The 21415-nt window shown below is 34.2% G+C and overlaps 1 protein-coding gene across 1 annotated transcript in view; it reads left to right on the top strand.

The window, feature by feature from the left end:
- The window catches only part of LOC109600130 (synaptogenesis protein syg-2), a 154875-nt gene that overhangs the window by 24106 nt on the left and 109354 nt on the right, over positions 1–21415 (top strand). The gene's annotated exons all lie outside the window — the stretch shown is intronic.

Raw genomic sequence — 21415 nt, 5'->3', positions numbered from 1 at the left:
CGAGCATAATTACATCTTGGAGCAGTGAGAGTCGACGCTGAACGAAATTGCATATTACGAAGCTGATTTAATTATCTCACAATTAAACTAAAACCGAGCGTATCGCACGAATATAACAATTAGTCACAGATAGTCGTATAGACGAGGTTTCGGATGGCGTGCCGTGTGCCGCCCCCACATTAAACGAAATACCAGGCTGGAGCGGGAGCGGGAACGGGAACGGGAGCGGTGTGTGCCACACACATACTAGGTAGGTGAGCGCGTTATTGTGTTGAATTTGTTGTTGCCGTACGTCAAATGGCAAGCAGCCGGGGGTGAACCGGTGAACCGGTGAACTGGTGAACTGGTGAACTGGTGAACGGGTGACGGCAACCAAACTACATACTTGTCAACGTTGGGAGGAATTCGCGTCCTAGATGTTCGAGGAATTTTAATTAATTCAAGACTCGGATTTTATTGTTGTGTGTGTGTGTGTGTGTGTGTTGTGTGTGTGTGCCAGCCACTGTGCCGCATTGTCTGCCGAATAACTGCTGTTTTGTCTCGATGTCGGGAAACGGGAAAAATTCGACTGTATCCGATACAACGGTTTAATTAACATCGTCGACAATGGGTTCATTCGATAATAGGCGACTTAATATCGCGTCATTTTCAACGAAATCAATTCCAAATTCTCTATTTTCCATTTAGTGGCCTAATTTATGTTTTGTGCTTGTTATTTTTAAACCAACCATCAGAGACTATAAGAGGAACGCCTATTTATATTACAGGGTGTTTCCAATTGACTGACTTTAATTTCTTCTTTGTTGTATTTTAACTTTTTGCCAGTTTGTAGATTAATATATCGCTGTAAAAAATTATAATTTACTTAAAAGGGAAAGTATAATTAAATTTCACTCAACATTTTGCAATACATGTTTGTTTGTGTTGGTGAAACTTCGAAACTTGTTCATAATATTGACTTTTTTATGTGAAGAAAGCTAAATAACTGAAAAAATAATTAATCTTGATTGTATTTCTAAATGAATACAGTGAGTAGTAGAACAACTTATGCTATTTAAGTTTTATTATTACAAATAATTTGTAATTAAAATTTAAATTAATTCTACAATAATATATTGTAAAATCCCCATTATTATGAATAACTTCCAAACTCTTTTTTTAATTGGAAAGCAAAGAATGGTCAATAATATTTGGATCCATATTTTGACAGAATTCTTGCAGAACCGTGAATAAATCTTGCTGAGTGCTATACTCTTTGTGTTTTTTTTTTTTGTTGTTCACTATCTCCCATAAGTTTTCAATGAAGTTTAGAATGTGACATTGAGATGGTCAGTTCATAATTTCACTAGTATATTTTTTATGTGAATACAGTACCATATTATTCCTCAATATTTCAATATATAAAATGATACCCTCTATTCAAAGAAGAGGATCCATTCCAAATCTCGAAAAGCTGCTCTATACCATTATCGACCTGTCGCCGTGTTTAACAGTAAGTATGGTAAACTTTGGGTTAAACTTTTCATGAATAGGTCGCCTTACATATAAAAGCCCATCACTGCTGACCAGATTAAACTTGATTTCATCACTCCAGATCGCTCGTTTCCAATCATTTAAAGTCCAGTGTAAAAGAGACCTAATAAACTCAACTCTGGCTCATCTGTTCTTCTCTGATAATTTAGTAGTTTTTTGCCTTCTCTGGCCTTCTCCCATGAAGATCTGCTTGTAGTAATCTATCTCTTACAGTTCTTGAAGAAACATTAATTCCAAATTGTGTCTCAAGTAGACCTTTTATTCTGCTGGTACTCAGGAAAGGATCTTTTTGGAGTAGGATAAAATTTGTTTATCCTGAAACCTATTGGTTTTTCTTGGTCTTCCAGTTTTATTTTTTTCTTCCACATCACCAAATCTTGAAAATTGTGGTAAAACATGCGTTACAATTAGGCGATATTGATTTTTCTCTCATTGGATTGAAAGAACGATACAATCCGTGATTTTAATTTGTAAAATAATTTCTTTGCACGAGGTACTATATTAACTTAGTTGCCAGCCGAATATATAGTTTTTTGATTTGTAGCTAACAGAATTATTTTTAATACAAGGAATATTTACCGATATGTTTGTATACATTTTTTATACTTTGTTTAAATTACTTTATGCAATATAAAATGATTAATATAAAAGATATAATGATATTTCAATCGATTTTGATATTAATTTATATAACATAAAATTGACATTTATAGAACTTTTAATAAATATTTAATGAATATTTACATAATCAAAATTGTAATTGTAATTGTAATTGTAAGCATTAAAATTAATATGGAATGGCGTTTCGGGGCGAAAAAATTAGTTTAGCTTTTTCCAATTTAAAGTTAGACGGGTAGATAAGTGCAGCAACGATTTGCCGTTTGCATCGCGACGCTCCGGCGAAATTCTCGATTCGCCGGCTCAGGTATTGCGACGCGTGTGCAAACGTACGCCCGCGGCCTAAAAATCCCCCAAGGTGTATTGAAAATTTCCACAGAGAGTGTACAAGTAAATGGGAATGTGTAACATATTAAATTGAAATTTAATGGAAATTGGATAGGAAACACGGCCGCGGATGCGGAACGAATCCGACCGTGATGATTTCGGGCGACGACAAAGGCGACGATGTGACAACTCGGATAAGATCTTGAATTAATCTAAATTGCCATTTTTGCCTTTTTTAAAACGGGCAAACTGATTTCGGATTTTATTAAAAAATAAATTACGAAGCGCTTCCTCACAAAGACGACACGACCAAACAGATCCTGTCCCAGACATGAAACTCCTCTTCACAATGCCCATTTTTCTTCTAGTTTGTTCGATAATGTTGTATGTTCTGTATCTTGAATTAAATTCTTTCACCTCAGAATAAATTTTTATCGTCTATCCTCTATGCGTAACTACACGCTCTTCCAAAAATGGCACAGCTAAATAATTGTATATTAGACAGAACATTGTGGTATTGTTGAACCGTACTTAACTAACTGGTTTGAAACTTACTCAACTGCGTTTCTTCCCAATTAACAAAATAAGTGAACGTTCCACAAGGTATAGTGCTGGGGCCTGTTTTGTTCGACTTATACATATATATTTGTATATTTGCAGATTATATATTTGAAGCTGTAAATCAGGAGTTATCTGTTATCCTGAAATGGATAATGTGATAAGTATAAATATACAGTATAGACAGAAAGTCGAGCAACTTTTTTAAAATTCAAATAATGTTTGTCCTGATTATTATGTTCAAAAAATGTATATTGAATATTAGCTTCCCTTTATAAATTTAACAATTACATAATAAAATAATTAAAAAAAAAAATAAAAAGTTTAATTTGTTTTGGGCTGACAAAAAGTGGAGCAACTTATGCTATTTACTACAAATAATTTGTATTTGCTATTTTAATTAATTCTACACTACTATATTGGAAAATTTCCATTATTATGAATAATTTACAAACTCCTTTTTTAATTGGAAAACGATCAATAATATTTGGATCCACATTTTGCCAGAACTCCTCCAGAACCGTGAACGAGAAAATTGGGATGGCCAATTCATGACATTAATTTTTTCCCTTAAAAGCTGATTCAAATATTTTGAAGTGTACTTCGGGTCATTGTCTTGTTGAAAATAAAGTTTTAACAGCATATTTTTATCTGAATATGGCACCATAGTGTTTCTAAATATCAGCCCCTGTCGTACCTAAGGTCTATATTAGCTTAATTATTAAGTTTACTTTGGTGTATACTGTAAAACTAAAAATTATTGTGGATTTTGTAGAGATTAGTAACAGTTAGTCAGCTGAATATTTAGTTTTTTGATTTGTATATAACAGAATTATTTTTAATACATCAAATATTCACCGATATGTTCGTATACAGTGTGTTCATAATTGGAAGTTATTATATTAAATTTACATATACAGGGCGGTAACAATTTACATATTTTTAAAGATGCTCTAGATTCTGCCAATACTTTTTTTTAACAACACCACAATATTCAAAAAGATTTATTTATTTAGGAAAATAGATTATAACTTAATTTAAACACGAGGATATTAGTTTACTAAAGCAACCATTAGTCCTCATTTTAATTATCGTAATTCAGTTTTGTTTAATTGTAACTTGAATAAATGAAAGTACAAAATAAATGCATATTTTTTATTACAGTATTAATATTTAATTAATAAATGTACTGTAATAAAAGAAAGATATGTTGGAAATGTAAAGCTTCATAAAGCTTAATGAAGCGAAGTTAGTAATATTAGTAAAAACCAGATTATACCATAATATTTATATAGAAAAAAGTTATGTTACTGGCATTCATGCATATAATACCAGAGGAAAAGGGAATTTTTATGTTAAAACTCCCAACAGTCAATATTTATACAAAATTTTATGTTTCAATATTTATTATTAGTTATTATTTACCACCCCATACATCTCTTAATTGTCAAGATTATTTTAATATTTAATAATATTCTTAAATTTCACCGCTTGATGTCGTCATTTTTCGAAATTTACGTAATTTTAATTAAACTTTTCGTCGACATTTAGTTAGGCTCATATAAATGCTAAACAGGAAATCGGTTCCATTAGCGAACCAGTATCTATCCGCGAGCACAATCATTATTATAACATCGTTTATTCACATTTCCCCATGCTGTTCTAAAAATGCGGCACCGGGCACACAGCACACGGCACTCGGCACTCGGCACTCGGCACACGGCACACGGCACACGGCACGTTCATATCGTATGAGCGTGTCGTGTGCGAAGGCGCATCGCTTCCCATATTAAAAATGCAATTATCGGAACTTATTAATTTTCCACCGACGACGTACGACCGACCTACACCGATTGTTTATAATTGAAAAAATAATTTTCAATAATGACGAACGCAGCCACAAGACTTTAACGGACGTAACAAACAATTTAAATAAACGGCACGTGCGACCGGTTCTTTCCCGATCTTCGACGAGACGACGAATTAATAACAACGAACGATCCGTCCGAAAGTAACAAGTTGTAAATAAATCCGAATAAAACGGCATAAAAATAAATAATCTGCGATCCAGTCTATCCGTTCTATCCGTTCTATCCGTTCTATCCGTTCTATCCGTTCTATCCGTTCTATCCGTTCTATCCGGTCTCCCGTGAGATCAACGAGCGCCGCGAGTACGTCGAGCTGGCTGTCTGATATTTTAACCAAATTACAATTAAATTGCACCGAAGCTCGGTTCGAATGCGACGTTCTTGCATAATTGCAAAAATAAAATCACTGCCAGTTGTTGATTGTGATTTAAATATCCTGCAATTTAAATGTAGTTTGCGTTGAAACTTTCTGGCCGACATGGCGACAGATCTGACGTCGCAACGCAAAAACAAAACGTAGGTGACGTTCATTTTATAAGTTTTAATGTGGAACGCGGACCTTATCCAATCCGATCAAACTTGCTTATCAAGCATTGTAACGTTTTATTTACCCACTTACTTTCTAGTTTATGTTAGTATTTAATGGAACTATGATTTTAGATTAAGATTCACGCGACTAATTCTCAGTAATTCACCAACATTAATTAATGGTTTTACACACATTTATTTTCTACAGTACAAGCCTTCATTTAAACTTGTTTGTACAGTATTTGCAGAAAGTGGACGAACAATTTTTGTCCTGGTTATTATGTTCGACAAAATATATATTAGAAATTAAATTCCCTTTGTAAATTTTACAATTACATCGTTAAACAATACAAAAAAAGAGTTTAATTTTATTGATGATTATTTGTTTTGGGCTGGCAAAAAGTAGAGCAACTTATGATACTAAAGTTTTATATAATATACAAATAATTTATAATTAGTATTTTAATTAATTCTTCACTAATATATTGTAAAATTACCATTATTATTAATAACTTCCAAACACCTTAATTTGGAGGTACTATATTGACTATAACCTTAAAAATTATTATGGATTTTGTAGAGATTAGTGACATTTAGTAAAAAGTTACTGTACTTTTTGCCAGCTGAATATTTAGTTTTTTGATTTGTAACTAACAGAATTATTTTTAATACCAGAAATATGCACCGATATGTTTGAATACAATGTGTTCATTTTTTTTTTTTTATAAGGGGAAAGTCAGAAGACAGAAAGCCCCCCCCCCCCCCCGGGTACCGATCCAAAAGATCTCAACCCAGATGGATAACGCATACGTGTGAACGTATGCGGGTGAGCTGAACCAGAAGACTAAAGCTGACGTAGACGCCAGCCCACTGTCAACAGGTTCGAGAAGAACAAGTCCAATCTGAGGAAGATCGAAGATCTTTCTGGGGATGGATTGGACTTGCAGGTGTTGGATCCGTTAGCTCCCCACTACCACTGGCTTGTGGAGCGGTACTGAGCCCCAAGACCACGACAAGGTGGATCCGTCCTGGGGCAATGTGTTCATAATTGATATATATTATAATAGATTTGCGTACACAGGGCGGTAGCAATTTATGTATTTTTAAAGTTGTCCTACTTTCTGTCAATACAGTACCTAATTCAAAAAAATATTATAAATGTAATAGAAGGAATCTTAAAAGAAACAAGAAGATGATGTAAATTTTGTGTGAATGTTTTGAATAAATTGAAAGTTGTTGAGTTGTTGAGTGTGTCAAAAAAGGAGTTTAAACAAATGCGAGAAAATGTTAGTGTGTTCGATCCGAAATCGAATTTGGCTAATGAAAGTGTTCCATCCGTTTGTAATAAATAGTCGTCACCGATGGCCGTAAACGTAGGTAACGGACACGGAACGACACTTTCCATAAACCTTGACGACCGCCGAAAAACCGTCGCTAACTTTTGTTTTAGTGCTCCGCGTTCGCGATTTTATTGATGTCGTGCAGATACCGGAGTGTTCCTACGGTTTGTTAATGCCGCTACTTTTCCCTGATTACGACCGGCCGAAATTAATTCGTTCGCATTAGTGCGAGTTCTTGGGGGAAATGAAGTCTGATGTGATTTATGTGGAAGACGTCTGATACGGATTCCGCACCATCCAGTCGTTTCGCAATTTAATGAGATATGATAATGATAAGATGCGTTCGTACACAATTACGACGAATCAATCTTACCTTTATCTTTAACTTTTACGTTACTAACAGCCCACGGTGATTGAGCATCATTTCCGAAAATTACCTGTTACGTTACGCCGCCCTAACGCAGCGAAAGTTCGCCAACTTTTCCTTTTCTCAGGTCAAGTATACTTTTTAGAGGCCGCCTTAAAAATAATCCGGTCTCATTATTATTAGATAAGGCCGCAAAGTGGCGCATTAAAAGAGATACTGGCTACTGCCTACCTCAAGAAGTTATATCTTATAAAAGTTTAGCACCGACACCGCGCCTTCTGTACATCGTACACGATATATTACAGCCAGTGAGGTGATAAATTTCCCTCGAAACTTTTGCAATAAAGATCGCGAAACTTGATTTTACAAACATGGATAACAAAATGTAAGGGAAAAAATGACTGGGACGAGTTTATTTATTAAAATTCGCGTTACTCTGGTTTATGTCCTTCGACGGGTCACCCGCGAACGATTGCAAAGGGCTGGATAACTTTATACGTGATGGTACGTGATACACGGCACTCAACAACCGTCACTTTTTCAGACATGTATATTAGGTAAAGAGTTGAACAAACAATTAATTAGCTAAAATTACACAGGAAATCTTGTCTCTAGCCCTGTGTTATTTTAAATTTTCAAAAGGGGCTTTGTCAAGTCAATTAAGTTAATTTTTATTCATGCCGAGTGCCGCCGCTGTGAATAATTCCAAGAATAAATTTTTCGCCATGTTTAATTCAAAAACAACGATCCAACAAACGTACAAGTGCAAATTTGCAGAGACTTGTTTAATTTGTCGATCTGTCACGGAGATAAGAAAACACAAAGTAGATGAGCGAGACAGATTGAAAGTCGCTGGCTGGTCTCTTAATTATCGCAGTGACGAGGTTCGGGACAGAGGGGAGGCCATCTGGACCGTCTCCGAAAACGGATCAACGGATCATTTCTGGCGACACGTACTATAATTGACATATTGATGAAGCAATTAGACTTAGAAAATAATGGATATTTTCACAGTTACATCTGTTCAATGTAAAAAGGCTCTTTGATAAACATTTATTTCGTCGGGTGTTTTCGTCGACGGCGTTTCGGCGTTCCCCTCACAAGAACCGTAAACATCGCTATCATCGTTTTAATTGTGATAGGTGGATATTTGACAGTGCAGTGCGGCGTTCGGCGTAGATCGGGCGACGATTGTGTCGGGCCCGTGACAAACATGCTTTATGCGAACGCCCGACGACCAAATACAAAACAGAACTTTCCGTGTTGCCCCCGGGGGAGGGCGAGAATGGAAGTCCGACGCTTTGTGCAAGTTTCGGTGGCGGCAACGACACAGCCAGCCTCTGCGAAAACCGTCCTTCTTTCCCAGGTCGGGACCGCCGCTCCACACACAACTTGCTGATTTACTTCGTCGCGAACTTTCCACCCGTCCTGGCCCGGCCCGGCCCGGCCCGGCCCGGCCCGGCCACCGAAACTTATTAGAAACATTTAGAAAATACACCGCATTTAAAGTTGAAATTAGTTTCGGCCCGGCGAAATATTGACTTTTAATTCGGGCGCCGTGGGCGGCCCAAAAACGGTAAAAATAACATGTATGTACACAGCACAGAATGTATCACAATCAATTTCTTCATTGTCGACATTGATCCGGTTTGTGTGCGAGATGAATTCCGGGGCGGGAGCGGGTACGGGATTGCGTTATCGGCGAGCACGTAACCCTAACGCCGTCATCTACGGCTCAACGATCGCACGTGCCCCCCGGGGCCACCGGGAAGCGCCGCTATCTGCGGCGAAGCACCGCCATTTTTACCGGAGGTTCGGTTCATATTTTTTATTTAATTCCGCTTATAATTTATACCGTGATCATTAATAAATAATATTTCATGTTTATTTTCCGTTATTTCATTGCAACTACATTAATATTAACATAAATTTAATAAATTTAAATATTTAATATTATGAAATATATTTTATAATTATTAACTGTGAATTGTACCGTTTTTAATTAAACCATATCGTTATATTTATTTTATGTAATTTCAAAAAGGTGTACATTGATTTACATTAATATGAAAACTTGTTAATAGCTTTTTATATCAAACTCACATAAATTGTATGTATGTATTATACCATATTGGCAAAAAGTAGAGAGACTTTTTTAAAATTCAAATAATTTCTGTCCTGGTTATTATTGTAGTATGTTCATGATGACACATTAAATTATTTGTAGTCAAGATATACTGAAATTTCGAGATATTTAATAATGTAGTAAAAATCCAATAATATTGAATATGTCGAAACTTACCTGTAATATGGTTATATCTTAGCTAAAGATAATTTAATATATATATATATATATATATATATATATATATAGCAACTTTTTTAAAAATCAAATAAATTTTTTGTTCTGGTTATTATCTTCAAGTATAAGTGTAAGTTTTCAATGAAGTTTAGATCGGGAAATTGAAATGGCCAGTTCATAACATTTATTAAAAAGTTGGTCTAGTTTTTGCCAGCCGAATATTTAATTCTTTTGATTTATTGCTAACAGAATTATTTTTAATACATAAAATATTCACTGATATATTAGTATAAAGTGTGTTCATAATTGGTATAAATTATATTAGATTTGCATATACAGAGCGGTAGCAATTTATATATTTTTAATATATAATAATTTTTAATTTACTACGACTACATATACCATGTGCATAAAAACAAGAAGAAAACAAAAAGAAATCTGGTTGCATTTTTTTTTTTAATTTAAATTTATTTGTTTTAGGTATGAAATTTTTCTTCCAAAGTGTAAGTTTTTTTTATTTATATGAAAATTTTCATTACAATCAGTTTATCTTATTTTTTTGATTAAAATCCGGATATTAGTAATAGCAATTACTATTACTACGACATCATGACTAGAATTGTACCCGATTTACTATAAAATACAAATTTATTAGAATATTTTTTCCAGCCTCCCATTTTTTAAGGCTACACAATAAAATAATGGCCAATAAGACATTGAAAAATTGAAATTATTTAAAGTTTGCACGGGTGTTTCCTTGTTGAACGGGCCACACATGCAATATGCAAAGAGATCAGACGACGGCGCACATCATTTAGGTGGTTAGTGCGGCAGGCGCCTCGAACGCGGATCGGATTTGCGTAATGGTCCCTCCAAGAAGGACACGAAACAATTCAAAAGTCGTTACCAAAAATTACAGGACACATTAGGACCGGCTGGTTCCTCGGGGACGTCCTCTTAAAATCGAATTATGTGTCACAGCGAAAAGAAAATGTGGCTTTTCTGCCGTCACCCCTTCTCCCTGTATCTGAGTGTGTGTGTGTGTGTGTGTGTGTGTGTGTGCGTTATGGCCGCGAGAAGGTATTATTTTATTCCGGATTCGCATCGGCGCGTCGAGATAATGGCGATCCGGGTCGCCTCTCCGTGCATTATCTCCATCCTATTTAAGCTGCACAAACGACAAACGGCGAACGGCAAACGGGCCATAGGTACAGCCACGACAATGGAAAGCCATCAGTAACGTTCCGCGTCCTTTTACTGTTACCCTCCTAGGATTATGGATGTACTGTACATTCACTATTGCTAAGATGCTCCCCCCACACTACGGGCCACGGCCCCCGTATTTTTCCATCTCCTCAGTTGCCACCTTCCCCATAATACATTCGATAACTTGCGACGTTACTGCGCCATTATTCTTACACTTTTATTCTCAACGCAACTATTAAAATGTTTTGTCGCCACACTGGCGACTTTTTTAATTATTAGACACCCAAAAAATTGTATATATTATTTCAAGATTATTTTAACTATCCCATTTTTCCTATACTTTATTTAAAATATTTTTTGGGTTAAGAAAAGTAGTTGTGTGAAGTGTGAAACTGTATCAACCAAGATATTAATCTGTAATCAATCTGTGAAATTGTTCTGCAATTTGTTTGAAAATAACCCAGTTAACAAGCTGCGGTGATAACATACAACAATTACAGAGAATTACAGAGAAGTTCTAACTTATCCACCATAAAGTCTTTCTTTAAGGAGGTAATCAAAAGAGAAGTTGTTATCTTCAATTCCTAAAAGTTCCTAGCATTTTTTTCTTGTGTCTTGAATTTATTTGTAGAAAAATTGTTGATTATAATGGTGTTTTGTGGAGTAAAATATATTTTAAAAAAACTGCCCATACTTTAGTTAACTTAAATGTTATAATACGTATAAACACTTTTTCTTGTACTTTCTATATGAAATTTGAGTAATAGAAAGCAAATTCTTGTTGATGTTTATTAGTTTTTCAATTTTTTTCTAAAAGGCTATTTATATATCATTTGAAAAATATCAACTACGAAATTAAAACGTTTTTCTAATTTATCCACCATAAAGTCTTTCTTTGAGGAGGTAATCAAAAGAGAAGTTATTATCTTCAACTTCCTAACATTTTTTTCTTGTGTCAAGAATTTGTTTGTAGAAAAATTGTTGACTATAATGGAGTTTTGTGGACTAAAATTTATTTTAAAATTTTAAAAACTGCCCATACTTTAACTAAGTTAAATGTACAATTTTTCCTGTACTTAATATATGAAAGTTGAATAATAGCAAATTCTTGTTGATGATTATTATTTTTTCCAATTTTTTTCTAAAAAGGTATTTACATATAATTTGAAAAATATCAATTACGATATTAAAATGTTTTTATTTAATAATGATAAGAAAAAAAAATGGTCTCCTTTAATATGAAACATACATAATTAAATTTAAAAAAATATAAAATTTCATAATTTATTTTAGGGCAGAAAATGAAATCGTTTTCCTTTGATATACAACGTACGAAATTAAAATAAAACATAAAGGGTTTTTATGTGCAGAAATTTTTCTAATTTGTTTTGAAAAATATTTACGTAGCAATTTTAAAACAAAATCGTTTTGCTTTAATTTAACACGTAAAAAATGAATATTTTCCTTGTGTAAATTTTCATAATTTGCGGTTAAAGGAGTATTTACATGGCAATTAGAAAATGAAATCGCTTCCCTTTAATATAAAACACGTATAATTAAAACAGTTAAGTCTCTAATTGCTGTAATTATGAAATGATTGTACTAATATTGAACATTATAAGCACATGCCCATCAATTTATTTCTATTATTTCCCAATGGAAACAATCGTAATAATTTCATAATATATTCTCATGAATATGTAGTTTTCCGATGAAATAAATGATGCAACGCAATTTTCCCGTGAACAAGCACACAATGTTTCCGCGAAGAAACGACAATTAATCAAATTCCCACACCCGATTTGAAATTAATACCGGCACGGCGCGGTGCGGCGGATGGCGTTGGATAGGAGCCGACGGAACCGTTATACGTTTATACGTTTGTACGTTTATACGTTTATACGTTTATACGTTTATACGTGTATTGTGCCGTCTCGATCACAAGGAAATTTATATAATTGAGTTATTGTTCTTTTGTGTGTGCTCAGCTGGATTAATGTTTGCCGATGATGCGCGTTCCCCGTGCTCTTTTGCCTCTTGCCGTTTCTGTTTTATTGAGACCCGCAATCCCGAAACAGGACGCGTATTAAAACTTCCACTGTGCCAAAGCAAAAACTACTGTCATAAATTTCAAACGGATGTCGAAGACAAATATTTGCTCCGGTGGATCATCCTTTTGTGGACGTCCGTATTATAAATACATTATATATATATAAATAACATCATTTAAACCTAACGATGGTACAAAGAGAAAAAATCAGCTCGGACCGACATTAAAACTTGCCGACGAAGGTGACGTCGGCCTTTTTTTTTTCACTAAATGTCTCATAACTGTCCGAGATTTTTCACTGTCATTTTTCTCGGGCGAAGATTAGGGGTGAACGAGCGTCATAACGCCCGGCTCGGCGGCAATTAGCGGTCCTTAATCTTCATTATATTAAAAGCTCATAAATTTTGCATTTTTCCGGCTTCCGTTCGCCCGACGGACCAAGAATCCCCCCTCCGGTCCTTTGTCTGCGGTCGCGCTTTCCGGTGTAATGTCCCGATTATGCCGGATGATATACCCCCGGAATATTTTCGCCCGTTTCAATGCACGCGTGCGTCGTTCACCTAATTTTTAATGGGCGCTGGATTTGATTTATTTTTTCAATTTCATTTATCCGAGTGTACAACGACCTACGACTATTATACTATTTTAATTATGAATTTACAAATTTGTCTAAAAATAAATTAAAGCAAGGTTGTTTTATTATTAGGTAGTTGGGTAATACACCCTTGAAAGATTAATTAGGTTCAGAACTGCCAATATGCCTGATGATAATTATGTACCAAAACTGGTGGCCTAGTAAATATATTATGACATAAGCAATGAATCATATACAGTAAAAGCTCCTTATTCCACTATTCGCGGATAAAAAGATGCGACTCAATTTCTGTATTCACGACTAAAAATTTCTTTATTCGCGGATCTAAATCTGAACATCGGTACAATATCCTTTGTAAACGCGGCGTCAAATGGACTAATAAAAAAGTAAAATTTTTTTTAATTAATCCGTAAAGTAACCTTTAAAATGCTATAAAAAATATGATTTTGATCATATCCGCTGTTAGAGATCCATTTTTAACAGGTACTATTTAAATTTTTTTTTAATTAGTTAGTAAAATAACCTTTAAAATACTATAAAAAACATGATTTTGATGTTTAATAAATGTTTAAATATGGTGAATGCGCAAACAAATTATATAATTACAACTATATCCAAAAGGCAATTAATTTTATGTTTTCAAATATCTTATCCTAATTCATTTGAATATTTTAATTAAGTTTTTTGTTTCGCATCCACCATTTTTACAACTGTTGTTAAAAATGGCGAATGCGCAACCTATCCAATAATTAATCACTATTAAACCAATTCTAAGAATAAGTTGTTTATATTAAAAGTAATTTATTTTATCCGCTGTTAGATCCATTTTTAACAGGTACTGTTTAATTTTTTTAATTAATCAGTAAAGTAACCTTTAAAATACTATAAAAAATGTGTTTTTGATGTTTAATAAATGTTTAAATATGGTGAATGCGCAAACAAATTGTATAATTACAATTACATTCAAAAGGCAATTAATTTTATGTTTTCAAATATCTTATCCTAATTCATTAGAATATTTTAATTAAGTTTTTTGTTTCGCATCCACCATTTTTATACCTGTTGTTAAAAATGGCGAATGCGCAACCAGTCAGATACAGTAAGAACTTTTTATTTATGAGAATTTAAACAAACAGTTCCATTCTTTGGTAAGAGCCGCATTGCGTATGCATTTATAGTTTCATCTTTCCATTCGTTACAAAAACTGTGATCGAGTAATTGACCAATAAAAAAATCCGAAGATAAGATAAGGTCGTCTGTAGCTTCAACTTCACTCTCAGCTAAAAATGTTCGCAATCCAGCAACAGAAAATTGATCCATGTATGGAACAAAGTCATATATTTAAGAGGCAAATTGCTAATGCTTCTGCTGAATGTCAGTCTGAATTGAAAGAGCTTCTAAAAACTGCCAAGCAAAAAAAAAAATTACAAAATTCTTTAAGCCATTGCTTAAGTAAGCCTGAAGATAATAATTAATCAATATGATTAAAAACCTCAATTAAATTGATTTTTTTATATATTTGTTCTTTATTTTGTCACCTAGGAACGTATCCCCTATAATCCCATATAAATTACCATTTCATATTCACGATTTCTGTATTCGCGGCATATTTACGGAACATATGCCCCGCGAATAAAGAGTTTTTACTGTATTTCAAATAATATTTATTAGACATTTTCGGATTCGTTCAATTATCGTACCAAAAGAAACAGTCATAAATTTTTTAAATTTTATTTGAAAGACGACTAACTTTACAACAATTTTCAAGATTCGGTTATCTGGAAGGAAAAAATAAAACTGGACGACCAAGAAAAACCAATTGAACAAAATTTGAATAAAATTCTTTTATAAAATATCTTACAAAATGTTTTAATTTAAAATTTGTGCTATTAATCTGCCACCATCACACATTGAAATTTAAGATGAATTTTTAATTTTATTTAATTGTAATGTAATGAAAAGATTTCATTTTACGAATTGTAGAAAAATATGAAATAATCAATTTTTTTACAGCTTTATACGTTAAAAACAATTATAATATTTTATGACAAGAGGACACATGTGATAATATTTAATAATATACTATATATTATTTAAACAATTCCCATTTCACTGGCCACCACTGTAATTTAAAATTTAAGTTTAATGAAGAAAGTGTTAAAAATTTCAGTAACCAAAGGATGATTTCTGTCAAAACTGTCCTTGGGTGAAATAAAATGTATGTAATTTTAAAATCCTGTTTTATACTTTTATATACAATTATATTTTATGACAAGAGGACACAAGTGATAATATTAAATAATATACTGTATTTTCCCATTTACAATTTAATTTAATTTTGAATAAGTAACATGAACACAATTTTTTACTCTTTAGTCATACTTCACAATCACAATTTGAATCCGAATGTGGTGAAAAATTCCGAAAAAAGAATTCCCGGTGATTTATAAAACAGGGAAATTAAATATTTGTGGAAAATCGAGGGTCGGATTGACATACACTTTCTCGCATGAGAATTAGCCGGCTGAATAATAAAACAACGTGTCAGAACGCCCGCGAAAAATTGTCGATCCACCAATCGTTGCAACGACGAGACTAAATTGTCGTTCGTTTCCGGGTGTTGTTTATTTTTTTCTTTTTCTTTTTTTTTTGTGTATAATTTCAGCGAACGTATCGATCAAACGACGTCCACACAAACGAGCGCACGGTGCGTACATACATAATTCTTTTACCCCCCGAAAACATAATTATTTTAATTGCGTCCGAACGCTGGTGGCCGCCCGTTCTTTCGATTAATTTAATAGGTCCGAACCGGCACGGTCGACTTCATTATTATTTTGTTGCCGGGCCCGTCAAATATCGTAATCAACGCATGATTAATCGGACCCGAGCCCACGGTTTTGTTTTGTAATTTTTTTCTAGTCGGACGGTGCGGTAATTAACAAAGTGCATTAGATCGAACGGTAACGAGGAAACAAACAAATTTCCTGGATTAATGTTTTCAGCGGGCGCACGGAAGCTCGTTACGGTCTTAAAGGATTTTATCACTGCAGTTACAATTCGCCAATTGGTGACTGTTTTAATGGAAAGCGTTTACACACTTCATGCTACATGTTTTACGGCCGTTGATATTAACACGAAAAAAGAAGAGTCACTAATCGTGTCCAACGTATGTTGAAGTAGCAGACGTTAATTTCGTTGGGGCTGTCGTTAACATGATCGAATCCAATAAAGTGGACACAGCGGACCCCGAATGACACAAATGACGTAAATTATGAATATTAAATAAAAGACCCCCTCCTGTCGCCGCCACACGACCGTTTCAGTCATTTCGTCCTGTCGGAATTTCGCATATTATCTAAATGCATCACGAATTCATTGTGTAAGTGCCTCAATTACCTTAATTCGCAACATTAATATGTGTTCCTATTGGCTTGCAACATGCACCGCAAAACGCGTCGTAACCTGCATATGCTGTGCACGTTTTTGCATGTTTAATACCGTGCTCGAACCGGAGGTTGTTGCGGTAGGTTTTCATTCTCCCGCAATTCTGAACGGCGCAAACAGGTCGGACGGGTCCACAAAAGGTTTTCATTTATTTTCCATGGATCGGGGCAAAGATTAAAATTAAATAAAAACCATATTTTATCATCGCAATCATCAGATTGTATACAGAGAATTTCGTAATTAAACGCAAATCGCAATCTTGAAAGTTTAATTGAATCAAATTTATTAAATATTTATGACGAAATGGTATTTAATTATGAAAGGTTAACCATTGAAAAAAGAAACGTTTTAATTAACTGGGCGAATTGAAAATGAAATTGCGAAAAATCAGTAATATTCATAATTATAAATACCGGCCGGGCGAAATTGAAAGAGGGGGCGGCCTACATATAAAATATTCCGGTAGTTAGGGACGTTTCTGCGCCACGCGTCCCCGTAATTTATTTAACTCGCGCGTCAATAATTTATTAACGTGACGTTTGTCGGCACGACGGTGCAGTTACGGGAGACAGACAGGGACCAGAAATGGGGAACCAGATGGGAGAGGGCCGGGATGAAAAGACGGTGCCTTCTTAAGGTTTATGAATATGTAATTTCCAAGGCGTTGCAGGAATCGGCAGCGGGCTGGCATCAGCCTGGAATTGGCCATCTATCCGGGCTCTCACTTTATTCACGCAGATGATATCCATTTAGGAGGGCCGGAGACACGGGCACAAACGAGCGGCAGCCTCGCGATTTATAAGGGTTCGCGGACGCTTAATGATTCAACGATTATCGCCGCTTTATTTTTTATTTGTTTCATTCGAAGGCGATTGTTGAGTTAGAGGCAGTTACGAGTGGTTAAACAAGGGGCACGATCGCTATATTTGATATACGAGTATCGCGCAGACAGACTTACGAACTGTCGTGATGAATTCCCATAAAGAGACCGCGTTTCCACTCCAAATTTCCCACCACAAAAGTTAACCTTTCTACTTAATTCCTCAAATTATAAATTACACAGACTAAAACCTGTTTAATAATTGTGCTTAGTCAAAATGAATGGATGAATGGCCTTAAATCTACATTATTTCTCATTTATAATTTAATATTTGTTGATTATTTAATTTAATAGTCCGTAATCCAGCAGATTACAGATACATTGGTGCTACTGTATTATATATATTCTTAAAAAATGGACAAACCAAAAAAGGATATTACGTCTTTAAATGTTAGTAAAAGTACAACTACAAAAATAATTCAAAAATATATTACTGTATATAAAAAAATCTTTGAAGAAATTTCTGAAAAAGGTCCCCCCTGATAAATGAGGATATTTCGGAACGGTTGGTTCTTGATGTAACTAATAGAATAACAGTCAGAAATCATCTAATGGATGAAAGATACAAGAATCGCTGTCAAAAAACCTTTACTATCAAAGACAAATAGAAAGGGCAGAATAATTTTTCCGGAGCACTTGTTAATTGGACAATTGAAAAATAATACAATTGTTTGGAGCAATTAATCAAAAATCAACTTATTTGGTTTTGATGGTAGACTATATGTTGGTCCACTGAAAGAAATAATTCCACTGAATACCACCCAAGAATTGTTTAATATAGTAAAAAGTGTTGGATGGTCATAAACATGCGACATTTTAAATTATTATTATTTTTATACATATTCTTCAAAAAATAAATCAAATTTCTAAACTTTTTCTTACTATTATATATTCTGTACACAATTTGATTATAAAACAATTTCTAATTTAACGATTTAAGGATTTTACTTATTTAGAAATTCTACCGAATTTCTGCTGGGAATTAATCAAAGTTTTTTCAGGATTTTTTTTTTTTTTTTTTCATGTTTTTAAATTTTTTTCTACTACTATATATTCCTTACACAATTAATTTGATTAAAAAACAATTTCTAATTTCTAATAAAAATTTCAACTTACTTAATACATCAGTCAAAATTGTAAATTGATATCAACTTAAAAATTCAATTATCCTGATAAATAAAGGCCTTAATACTTCACAATTACTTAAATATTTGTTTTCTAACTGGTCGATGTGTACAACGGTAAAAATGACAAGCAGTTGGGACGGCGTTCGATACCGAACGAAAGAAAAACAAACATTAACCCGTAAGTGAGTTATTCAGTGATGTGCTGATACGTAATTCCCCGCGAATGAAAAAAAAAAAAGTGGTAAGAATATGCCACGCGAACTTCTCATTTAGTTGTAATAGGGCCATGCAGTCATACCAACTCCCACCTACGAGAAAAGACACGAATCAGTTTCTATAAGCCAGAGTAGAAATGTCCGTAATACATTTTTATACTTGAAGAATCACTTCAGTTCGCCAGCTAATTCCTTCAAGTGTTCTGCGGGACTTAATCATTTATTTTTTTTTTTTTTCTTCTTCTACCGACTTTGACTGGTTCTTTATTAATCCCCTCCCGGTTCCCGGTTCGTTCGTTCGAGGAGTGCATGTGGACGATTCAATTATCCGATCCCGGTTAAATGTCATATTTGTCCCGAGAGAGGGTGTCGTCTATTTTATTTTATTTAAAATCAATTATGCCATCGCCTTCAGGTTTATTGTTTCAAGTTTCAGCACGCCTGTCAAATCGCGGACAAACGCATATTAAATTACGTTTTAACCAAACTAATTTAACTGCTTGTTTATTTATTTATTTTGTTTTCTTCTCTTTTCAACTTCTTCTAATTTTCTTTACCGTCTTAAATATTTAAACTGACCCCCGGGTCTGAAGGAGGCAAATCCAACAACTTCCGGTTAACATTTAATTTAATTAGTAAGAAGTTAATAAACACGTTGAATTTTGTAAAAGAAATAGAAATAGCAACATCAAAGTTATAAATTTATGTTTTTATTATTTTTCAAGTCATGGAAATCCGTCTTTAATGTCGTCGTGTAAAAAAGTAAATTAAGACATACAAAAGGTTATAAAATGGAATAAAGCGCAGAGAAAAGCACAGGCCGAATTTCTTATCAAGTTCGCAAGTATTTTGGACGAGAGGTCAACCCGCAAATATCCAACTTAATTAGGAAAACTTGAAGCCCTACCCCTCAGCACAAACACTACAAACAACAACAACAACAACAACAACAACAACGAACAAAAAAAAAATCAAGGAGTTTGGTTAATTCATTAAGAGAGTTTAAAGTACTCTGCGGTCGGGGCCGAGATAGTGTAAAGGCAAGCCAGACTCTACATTATGATTAAGTGTCGGCGTTCGAGTTCGCTGAAGAGGAATGAAAACAAAGCTATTTGGGTAATTCAGCGGGATGTTACTAGCTGGGCCTCGGGCCCTCCAACCTTTCCGACGCCTTCCTTTCCGTCCCTGCAGCCGCCGTCACAGGAGATGTTCAACGGAGAGGAGAAAGACGGTTTAAAAATACACGTTCCGATAATGTTTATTCCGTTTATAAAACAATAATTGAGCTAGGATAGAGACGAGAGGAGAGCAATTCCGCGTTGCCATATTGTATTATATTGCGGAATAGCAAATGAGCATCAACAGATCGGTATTTATTAGAGCGTAGCGCAAATTGATTCGGAATGTTAATATTGTGCATTGTTATATCTATGATTTATGTTCGTGTCTTACTCTGCCACATTTGTACGAATTAATCTACTAAATTGACTTATTCTTGTTGCCGGTCATCACATCATGCAACTATATCCTATCTATGTAAATTGGCTCGTTTATAAGAACGGTCAGTCATTAATCATTCAACTCTTATTCGGATTTTCATTAGTTTTCGACGGATTACTTTTGCTCCCATTTTTTTTTCTTTTTTATTAGAGGTGAGTTAATTAAATGACACCATCCGTCGTGTACAATGGTCGGTTATTAATTTGAGTGCAACAAATTAGAAGTTAATAGTCGACGTTCACGTCACGTCGACGCAAATTATTCGAAAGTCATCGACACTTAATGCGGGACAGAGTGTAATTTTGTGTTGGTTTTGTGGATGGCATCTAATAAATAATTATTATGACTCAATTTTGTCGAACGGGTATGTAATTTAGTCACATGATACAAGGATCAAAATGGCTGATTAATGCAAAGTCCCTGGGCACTTTGCACGCGACCCCAGACCGCACGAGCTTCGTTTTCATTGTAAGTAAGAATACAAATATTTTCATTAATTACTAAATTAGAATAATAAGAGCACAGCACCTAATATACATAAGTTTTCGCTTTTAATTAATACCCCCGGACATTTTCATAAATTACTTTTTTACTGCCACTACAAGACGGCTTCAAGAAGACGTGGATTAATACCACACATTATTTTTGCTTTTGGTTTAATTTATTTGCCCCGTTTACACTACACGTACGACAATCACGAGCAAATCGTATTTCAATATTAAGAGCTTTTTCTAATACCCGCTTACTAATTTACAACTGTAATCAACGGGAAAAAATCTAAATTAGTTAGGCAACAGTCCCATTCAATTCCGAATCGACCGACTCAAAACATGTTCAGCCATTTCCATTCCATTATTAACTCTAACAGTCTAAATTAAATATAAAATTTTACAACAGTTTTGTTTGTTTCAAACTTGCTGCTTATGCAATTTTAAACTGTCTGAATTATGCACA

Source organism: Aethina tumida, chromosome 1 (assembly GCF_024364675.1).
Source record: "Aethina tumida isolate Nest 87 chromosome 1, icAetTumi1.1, whole genome shotgun sequence".
Taxonomy (NCBI): domain Eukaryota; kingdom Metazoa; phylum Arthropoda; class Insecta; order Coleoptera; family Nitidulidae; genus Aethina; species Aethina tumida.
The sequence above is the reverse complement of the archived record's forward strand: the minus strand, read 5'-3'. Positions and strand labels throughout refer to the sequence as shown.